The 9,912-nt window shown below is 44.3% G+C and overlaps 1 protein-coding gene across 1 annotated transcript in view; it reads right to left on the bottom strand.

Annotated features, from left to right (window-relative positions):
* The window catches only part of DPYSL2 (dihydropyrimidinase like 2), a 55,986-nt gene that overhangs the window by 44,820 nt on the left and 1,254 nt on the right, over positions 1–9,912 (bottom strand). The gene's annotated exons all lie outside the window — the stretch shown is intronic.

Here is a 9,912-nt window from a genome sequence, read left to right as displayed (position 1 = left end):
GCCCTCCTTCTACCCCCGCCCGGAGGAGCGGAGGCTGCCCGGGGAGCCGGGGCGCGGAAGACGCGCTGCCCTCCATCTTCTTTGTCCCACCCCGCCCTTCTTGGCGCTACCGGGGCGGAAAGCTGTTGGGTACCATTAGCAAATTGTGGGGAAAAAATAAGCTCGAAGCCACTCCCGGCCCTTTGGTTGCCCGGCATGTCAACCATGCTTCCTTAAATGCCTTCTCCCACACCTCCTCGGCCAGAAAATACAGCCCAGACCCAAGTCCCCGCTGCTGTGGTCACTAACCTGAACCCTTAGTGCCAGGGCCACCGGGGATCAGAGCTACACGTACCGGCAGGGGGGTCCTCTCCAGTCACTCTGGCCATTTCTCGCTAATCCAGTGTTGCAAACTCCACGTTCAGTGTTTCAGTCACACTTGGAGTCTTAAATTTCTCAGTCCCTGAACTCCATAAGCTGGTACTTCAAGGAAAGAAATGCATTAAATGGCATAAATATTTCCTCGTTATTTACTGTGCACTTGGCCCCAGTGCAATGAAAAGAGATGGGATTCATGGCCAGAGTGTGGGATAACCGTTCAAAATACATCCATTTACACCAGTTCCTCTTGCACCAGTTGCTCTGGAGGAAGGCACAAGACACCTTTTGGAGATGCCATAAATAGCACAAATCCACTTCTGCTTGAAGGTTGTAACAGACAATTAACGGCCGACAGACTTACCTCCTTCCCTCAATCGTGGGTGAATTCCACGTCCCACAAAGCAAGCTGCAAGCTTCTCCTATCACAAAATGTAGTGATCTTCACGTACCCAAACAGTTCCGTGAAACACACCGTGCACAGCCCACGAGAAATGAAAACCTGCAGTATATTACTCCAGTAAATCATTATAAAGGCAACATCTGTTCAAACAGATGACTTCCAGGCCCTTTGGTGTACATGAGTTCACAGGAAGCTCTAAGGAAAAGAGTGAAAGCTTTTCCTGGGTGTAGGTAGGGCAGCAGGCAACATTTAAGTAGCTAATATGCCAGTCAGTTAATATCCAATTAGTAGCAAATGAAAAAGTGGCTCGTGACAGTAGCAAAATGATTAATTCGTTAGCCTGTAGGGTTTTATTTTGATTGAATGATTACAATAGACAATACTAAATGAGTTTTCCTGCCCCTCTCTGATCTGTGCTGGAAGAAGTTTTGAAACCTCAGCGTATTTTTGCTCAGAACATGGAAGAAAGCATCTACATCAGATTTCTAAATTTAGACAGCGCAACTGTTCCCTTTTTCTCTTTAATGCTAGCTTTCTTCCCTCAATTTTATCTCTGAATGGTTTCTTGCCTTCGCTTGCCAGGTAGTAGAGCGTCTTCGGCTATCAAAGAGGAAGCAAACCCTGCCTAAGAGGTTGAGCGAGAGCATGGAGGCCCTCAGGCAGCTGACCTGGGATGGGCCAAGCCCAGCTACCATTTTGAGATCCTGCCCTGGCAGCAGCAACGTGGTTACAGAGGAACGACCACGAGCATGGGCGCAGGAAAGCTTTCACGTTCCAGCGCTGACTCGCCTCCCCCGCCTTGGGCAGGTCATTTCCCCACGTTATGCTAAAAGCTGTGGAAGAGCGCTACTGGTAGAAGAAACAGAAGCACCTTTAAGGGGATGATGTCATCAGCATGCTAAAGCTATTCTCATCTGCTCAAAGACAGCTATTTAAACTACTTTTTTTTTTTTTAATAAAAAAAAAAAAGGCAATCCTTACTGCACATGGGCCTAATTCAGAACAGCAGTTCTCGAACTTCGAATGCATTCCGTAACTTGAATTCCATAGTGACTAGGTTCAGAAAGTAATAACGCATCTTCAGATGACACTTAGCTTTTCCTTCCCATCACCATGTTGCAAGAACCTAAGCAGCACAGAATAAAATGAACGAAGAGATTAAAGGGCTGCGAAGCATGGTGGATCAATATTCAACATCTACACAGCACCAAATTTTAAAGACTTCCATGTGATTTAGCATGTACTCAAAGGACAAGAACTGAGCTCCCAGGTGTATCGTCCAGCTCCATTATACCAATTGCCAATACGGCCCAACTCCTTAGCAACGAGCTAAAAGGGTGTCAAAATAAATAATTTAAAAATTATTAATGTAGTTGCAAACTGGCTTATTGAGCCTTCCTAAACAAAGGCAAGGACTGGATGCTATCTGTTGTATAAACAGGTAATATGTGAGGGATCAGGAGGGAAGGGGAAGAGTTATTGAAGCCATTCAGCGGGACCTGGACAGACTGGAGAGCTGGGCAGAGAGGAACCTGATGAAGTTCAACAAGGGCAAGTGTCGAGTGCTGCACCTAGGGAGGTCAAACCCCATGCACCAGTACAGGCTGGGGGCTGACCTGCTAGAAAGCAGCTCTGCCAAGAGGGACCTGGGAGTCCTGGTGGACGACAAGCTGACCATGAGCCAGCAATGTGCCCTTGGTGCCAAGAAAGCCAATGGTATCCTGGGGTGCATGAAGAGGAGCGTGGCCAGCAGGTCGAGGGAGGTTCTCCTCCCCCTCTGCTCTGCCCTGGGGAGACCCCACCTGGAGCACTGGGTCCAGTTCTGGGCTCCCCAGTTCAAGAAAGATGAGGAACTCCTAGAAAGAGTCCAGAGGAGAGCAACTAGAATGATAAAGGGACTGGAGCACCTCCCCTACGAGGAAAGGCTGAGAGAGTTGGGCTTGTTCAGCCTGGAGAAGAGAAGACTGAGAGGGGACCTTATCAACACGTACAAATATCTTAAGGGCGGAAGTCACGAGGATGGAAGCAGTCTGTTTGCAGTGGTGTCCAGCGACAGGACTAGGGGCAATGGGTGCAAACTGAAACATAAGAGGTTTCAGTTGAATATGAGGAAAAACTTCTTTACTCTAAGGGTGACAGAGCACTGGAACAGGCTGCCCAGGGAGGTTGTGGAGTCTCCTTCTCTGGAGATATTCAAAGCCCACCTGGATGAAGTCCTGTGTAGAATGCTCTAGGACAGCCTGCTTTAGCAGGGGGGTTGGACTAGATGATCTCCCAGGTCCCTTCCAACTCTTGCGATTCTGTGATTCTAAGGGACAATGTTGGGATGAGAACCAGTAGGGAACAGCGTCAGAAAATACCAAGATGTACACCTGCACTTTTTTTTTTTTTTAAAAGCTGGTTCATTCCCCTGGTAAAGCTATAGTTTATATATAAACTCCTCCTGAAAGTTAAGCGAAGAAAGATAACTACTTATGAAATGTCAAGGGCGGGAGTCAGGTCCTAGGTTAAAAGAAGAGAGTCAAACTCGCTTCTTAAATCCTTGCAGGTTTATACCCAGTCCAGCTGTCAAACAGCGGTGCCGTTACCTGCCTAGGGGGGTAGCGATGGGATTTCGAGATAAGGTTGATGCACTTTGTCTTCCATAGGTCTATTAATGCACACGGCAGGCTGAGCATTCTAAAATTAGAAGGTGATACAGAGAACGAGCGCTGCTGAATCTTCCTTGCCAAACATTCACGAAGGAAAGTGATGAAGGGTGGTTGGCCAGCCCAGCCCAGCTCCCTGACTGCAGCTGCCACGGCAGGACCAGCAAGGTTGCCGCAGCCAAGTCACATCAGCGGTAGAGGAACAGCAAAAAACCGTAAATATCTTCAGTTATGCTACATCAGCACTTCTGAGGGCCCTGACAACATTCCAATGGCGGAACAGGGGAGGAAATGCACAAAACTGAGCATTACACCCACATTTGCACTGCCAGCCTCTACCCTGGCCACACACAGAGCTATGCTTTGCACTGGCCGAGTGTCCCTGGCCCCTCCTTAGGCTTAGGGTAGCTGGGATGTACACGGGCCAGTGGGTACGCAAGATTGCCATCAGCCATTTCTGCACAGCTATCCGCTGGTGTAGGACATCTTGTGCAGGCTCTCTGCAGCAGAAACACATTTCACATTAAAGCAATGTCTATGTCTAAATTTGTCTTCTGGAAAGGTCTAGAAGGAAAATGGCACAAGAATATGAGAATCTCTGTACAGCGATAATCTATGCTAAAATAAATCATCACAGGCATCAGTGAAAATCAATTTACATCAGCTCTGAATCTTAACTTTACAGATTCTGGGAACGACCATAATGCACTTAGCAGGGAATTTTATTCCTCCTGTGGAGTTACTGGATGGTTGGGAAAAAACTATCACAAGGGTCTCTTTCTCTATGGAATTTTAGTGTAATTGCAACAAATCCTGCAGAATTTCTGCAACACCCGATCGCTTTTACTCCTACTCAATTCTTAAAGGTTTATCCGCAAGGACATTTTGCTATGAAATTATAAAACCGGCAAATGGAAATACACTTTTAAAAATGTAATGAAAAGAGGGGTCAGCAATGGATTTCAAGCATTCCTGGAAGTATCCGAAATTCTAGCATACAGCATCAACAAGCTCTAGATTTCCCTTTAGGCTTGTTAGATGCTAATAATCCCCACTCCCTATTGGGGAATCACCCCCTGCTAAAGTCAGCGAGGCTCATGCTATTGCCATCAGAGGCAGCAGGGCTGGGCCAAAAGAGCTTTCATGGGTTCACCCATCAAGCCCTAATTTTCTGTCGTGATTCTGCCCAAGCCAGTTGCTGCATCGGCTCCAGTCTCAATGACTCAAAAGGAGTTTCCCCCGGATCCAGCAACCCTCCGCATCTTACGAAGTGTTGGGAGGATTAAATACAGGCTGATACATGGCAGGAGGAGTACATCTGTCCTTCCCAAAAGATGATGAAAGAACTGTCTGCTATTAATCACTATAAATCAAATTAGAGGGGAATTATACTTGCCAATGGGCATCTTAGGTTTGTTTTATTATCTTACAGGAGAAAATCAAAATTAAGGTTCACGATATGGAAATGACCATAGAGATCAAATGTGCTACTATGAGGAGGTAAAATCATATGACTTCTCAGAGAAATAGCCTAATTTTTTTGAATTCAGACTGAGATTGTGAGGGCGGAGATTCACTTTCTAGCTGCACAAACAGGTCGATAAAAATGTACATTTGATCTGCAAATTAAAATTAACCTTCCGATTGATTTTGTTTCCTTTAAAATCCCAGGAAACCTTGAGAAAGTTCAAAAATAACCTTCTAAGATGACTGTTACTGTTACAGTGCGCTTCTTAGAGGAAATGTCCTCACCATTTCAGGTGCACTACAACCTCAATTGTTCTTAAACAAGCCCGAGCTGCTGCTCCAGAGTTAATTTACTATCATGTCATGTTATCAGGAAAGAGACGGTGTTCTAGATGGGGATTGCTCTGTCATGGGTGGTACAACACACAGCAAAACCGTGCTCTCTAAAGAGCTTACAGCCTATGCTCATGCTGTGACCTTCGCTGTAGTTAAATACAGCATTTCTAAACAACAGCATGGGACATTTGGGCACCCTTGTCATTGCTCCGCCCTTTCATCCAGTGGTGAGAGTTAAGCATCTTCAGGCCCATGGGAGCCCTGTGTAGGCTCTAAGAAACAGCTGTTTTCACAGGGATTTGCACTGTTTCTTAACATTATAATCCTTTCTTCTTCCTCAAAAACCTATAGCACAAAGTGTCAGGCTCTCAGCAATTGCTGTCATTGCTTGTGTCAGCCAGCTTTGCCTACCTCTGAGGTACCGGACCATGATTACTCCAGACAACGAGAAAATGAAATGCAGACCTTTATTCTCCCACCCCACGGTTCGTTCCAGATCTCTGGAAGGTGACCAAAGAACAGGCCATTACTGTAAGATTCACACAGAAGTGCAAAAAAGGTTTGAACTTGGGTAGATTTCCTACAGCTCTGCTCCCAGATGCCATCCCTTTTTAGGGTAAGAGAGTTCATGCAGAACACACGCATCAACTTCACGTGAGCTTTGCTGCCTAAGTCATTTCCCAACTTTGTAAAACCACCACAGAAGACAAACTCAGATTTAATGCGCCACAAGACAGAAAAGTGCTATTGGGAGTCAGACATGGTCCTGCAGGTAAAAAATTTTAAGCAGACAACTAATTTTAGGCAACAACTGCTCAGCACCTACTAAAACCAGATGGCTTATGTCTCAAATGATGGCCACGGCACTGGCGTGAGGGTGGCATGCAAAGCTGCCCAGTCTCATTGTGCCAGGTACGGTATCTATCCCCCGAGATAAAGCCTGCATCGCAAGGAGCTGCTGAAAGACCAGACCTCTGAATTGGCTCAGCTCCAAACTGGGTGGGGAGATCTGGCCCCAGGTGTTTAAGTTTCCCCTCCAGCCTTTAGCCCAAATAATAAGTTGGCCCTGTATCATTGCTCATTTCTGCATGAGAGAGTGGTATCGGTAAATTCCTGACATAACACTAACAGACCACTCCACAAGCCGCCCATTCGACACGTATCATGTTCCAGCTATGCAGATTGATGGCTTTGAGGGGGATCTAAGAAGTTAAGAGGAATTTGGCATTTGTGCTTATCATTGTTAGTTTCTGTATGGTTTGGGTTTTTTTTTTCAGTAGTCAGACAAACTATTGGCATTTGTGCTTATCATTGTTAGTTTCTGTATGGGTTTTGGTTTTTTTTTTCAGTAGTCAGACAAACTATTATGATCCATTGGAAGAACACGGAAGTCATCCTCCTGTATGATTATTTTGCAAGCAATGATTGTCGAAACAAAGCTAGAAAAATTACAGGCATTGTAACAAATTAGACTCAGAACTGCATTTCCAACTGTCTGGGACAGCTTCTTTGTTTTATACAACAGTTCTGTTAATGTTCCACAGTCTATGATTATTTGAGCTCTCAACAACGTCCTGCCATTCGTTATTTCCCTCCAGGAATGAACCACCATGATCTTGAGAGCTTTGAGGTTTTAGCAAAAAGGCAAGTCATGCCAAAAGCTTCATGAAACTGTGTTTTGCAAGTGATTCCTCTCCTGTCAGTTCTAAAATAAAAATATTTTCCTTGTCTCCATTTGTTCGTTACTGTTACTTATCTTATTACAATAGGACATAGCTTTGTTGGTTTAGACCAGCAGTTTATACCCAGTGCTCTGCACTTTCCAAAGGTCCATGAACTGTTTCTAAGGGATGCAAAAAAGGTATATAAAGGTGGTTGCTTGTTGCACAGGAGAACTACCTGAGTCACTGGAGTAGTGACAGGATGGCAATGGGAACTTTAGCTAGCAAGTTAAGAAGAGATCTGGGATCCCAGGGCTTGTACTTGTGTTGAAGTTTCTTAGCACCTGCTCAGGCTCTCTGTGCAAACTAGATTAAAGCAAGCCCCAGCTTGCTGATCCCTCTTGCAATCACACCTTGCTTTTCCCTATAGATGTTCCCTAAAAGACCATCTCTGTCCCAAAGAATCTCAACAGATGAGCAAGACAGAAGGAATACCAATTATACACACGGGAAATCTGGGAAATACACACAGAGAAATGACCCGGGTCAAGCAAGCAATGACCAAGGTTTTTCAAAACCCAGATGAATGCACATGTCTCAAGACTGTTCATCTGAGAAATAGAGGATTAATGCCCCCTGGGAAGCCATTTTATCAGTCCTCCTGCTCAGAGACAAGGAAGCTCGCAGCTTCTGCACTGACTACTACAAAGCAGCGCCATGAGTAAGTCCCACAGGTCCCTGCCCTGGCGCTATCTGAATACCAAATCTCACTGTAGGAAACGGGCTTGCACGTGCACGGCAATTCATGAATGCCAGGCCAAGTGTTTATTGTCTCATTCAAGAAATACTGGGTTTGAACATGACGTTCTTGTTAGACTCCAGTGATGGCCCAGCTGAGGTCAGGGCCTCAAAACTAAGCAGTGCTCAGACATTGAACAAGTAGCTCCAGGACCCAGGCATCAACAGTCGAAACAGGGAGGATGACAAAGTTTAAGATGGGAAATAGAAGCACAGTTAATTCTCCAAGGCCTGACAGCTGGGAAGTAGCAGAGCTTGCCTCAGATCTGCTGAGTTGCAGACCTGTTGAATAGGTCACACTGCCTCCAGAGGCCTCACTGTAAAGAGCTGCTTAAACTAAGATAGAGAGCCTTCCTGGTGCCTCTAGAGATGATCTTAACCCTGAATTATGAGGCAGCATAGCCCAGAGGCAATAAAGCGAGGCCATGATAGATGCCTATAGAATACTCTGGACAGGATAGACACAAAGAGATTTGATTACCCTTATCTTTGCCTGCAGAACAATATATTGCAATTTAATGTGGAATAATTACATCCCTTTTTTTTTAATCCTCTGGACTCCTGAGACCTCAGAAAAATAAAAAATAGCTTGTCCATCTTGTTTTGTTAATTATTTCAGTGGAGAGTAATACAAGATCTTTCTATACAGTGACAGAAAGGATGACTGTGTTTTAAACCCACTTTGGATCCAGTCACTGGCTAAAATACTTCCACCCATCTCCATTGCCTCCAGTTGATCAGCACCCATTCCCATCAGCTCATGATATGGTCCTTTGGTTGCTGAAACAGGGCACGGAGCGTCCTGTGTGTTGATTGTTACATGAATTGATAAAAACTGCAACTATTGTCAGCCTCAAGCTAATGAAAAAGAAGCAGTAAGAATTCTAGCCTATTGTGAAATAATTTATGCAAGTTATAAATTCAAGATCCTATAAATTAGCATATTTGTCCTTTCCACTATAATTTACATTCCTATCACATGGAAATAGTGTACAGTCTATCCAGGGAGAACCTAGTTCAGGTGTGTTATTAAATGCTTAAGACAGAGGTTTGAAAATAACGGGCCAAATTCAGTTGCTAAGCTTTAGAAGCCTTTTAACTCCTATCTCAAATTATTTTAGTGCACTGTTTCCTTGAATGCCACTTCTCATAACATTATTTTTCTTTACCTTGTTTTTTATACATTGAGCTTTGATCATCATCATAAATGCATTTCTATTAACTACACTGAAGTTTTACCTGCTGAGGCTCTAACCATTGATTCAAGCTATAGATGCAGTCAGCTGGGAAACCATCAAAGCTAAAACACTCCTACAATAAAATGCCAATCCATAGCAAGACATTTATAATAAAAGACCGCACTTACCCAAATGCTCTCACAACACAATCCACTGGCATCAGTGTTATGTAAAGCTAACGAGAAACAACTCAAATGTTTTGCACTATCCCGTTACTTCATACCCTCAGTTAACATAATATGACAATCCTTAAAAACAGAACCAAACCCCACACTTTTTAAAAAATGTGATTAATATTTTGTTTTGACTTCTGATTTTTCACCATATTGCACTTACAGTTTTTTATTATACTGGCACCCTTCAATCACAAAGTAATTCATCTTTTCAGAATTGAGATATCACCTCTTTGTATTTATGTCCTGCAGGACATCACTGCATCAAATTGTCTGAAATTAGTTCTGAAAATGTCCTGAATTGCAGAACCTTTGACTCACAAAGCTGAAAAGGTGTATACCCTTTACTCCTAGGATGCACTTTGGTTAGTACAACAAGACTGATTAATCATGGCGAGTTACACAATTAGTAGGCACTTCAACATGGCCAAACCAAACCACAGGCATTTGTAGTGGCAAACTTTTGTTTGGTTTTGGCAAATCAGGTTCGAAGCAGCGTGGAGCAAATCCCACTCCTAACTGAAGGTTGGTGTGTAGCGCTTCTGAAAATCAGGGCCTACCTTTGCGATCTCACCGTGAACGGCAGCTGTTCGCGCATGTAAATATGGCTGGATGGAGCCCTTAGGTTACTGTAGTAGGAAAAAGCAGAGTAGGGTCTGATTTGGGGAGGATGAGCCCCCAGTAATGCTCCTAGTAATATTTCCCATTTCTCCAAGCAGGAGAAAGTGGCAAACACGCCCGTATTATAAATTCCAGACTTCTGCCCTGTGCATACAATCCATACCACTAGTAAAAATCAGAAGGCACATCCCATAAGCAGTTTCCAGAAGA

The sequence above is a fragment of the Egretta garzetta genome, unplaced genomic scaffold (assembly GCF_000687185.1).
Source record: "Egretta garzetta isolate BGI_Z169 unplaced genomic scaffold, ASM68718v1 scaffold233, whole genome shotgun sequence".
NCBI lineage: Eukaryota > Metazoa > Chordata > Aves > Pelecaniformes > Ardeidae > Egretta > Egretta garzetta.
Note: the sequence above shows the minus strand (reverse complement) of the source record. Positions and strands in the feature narration are given on the sequence as shown.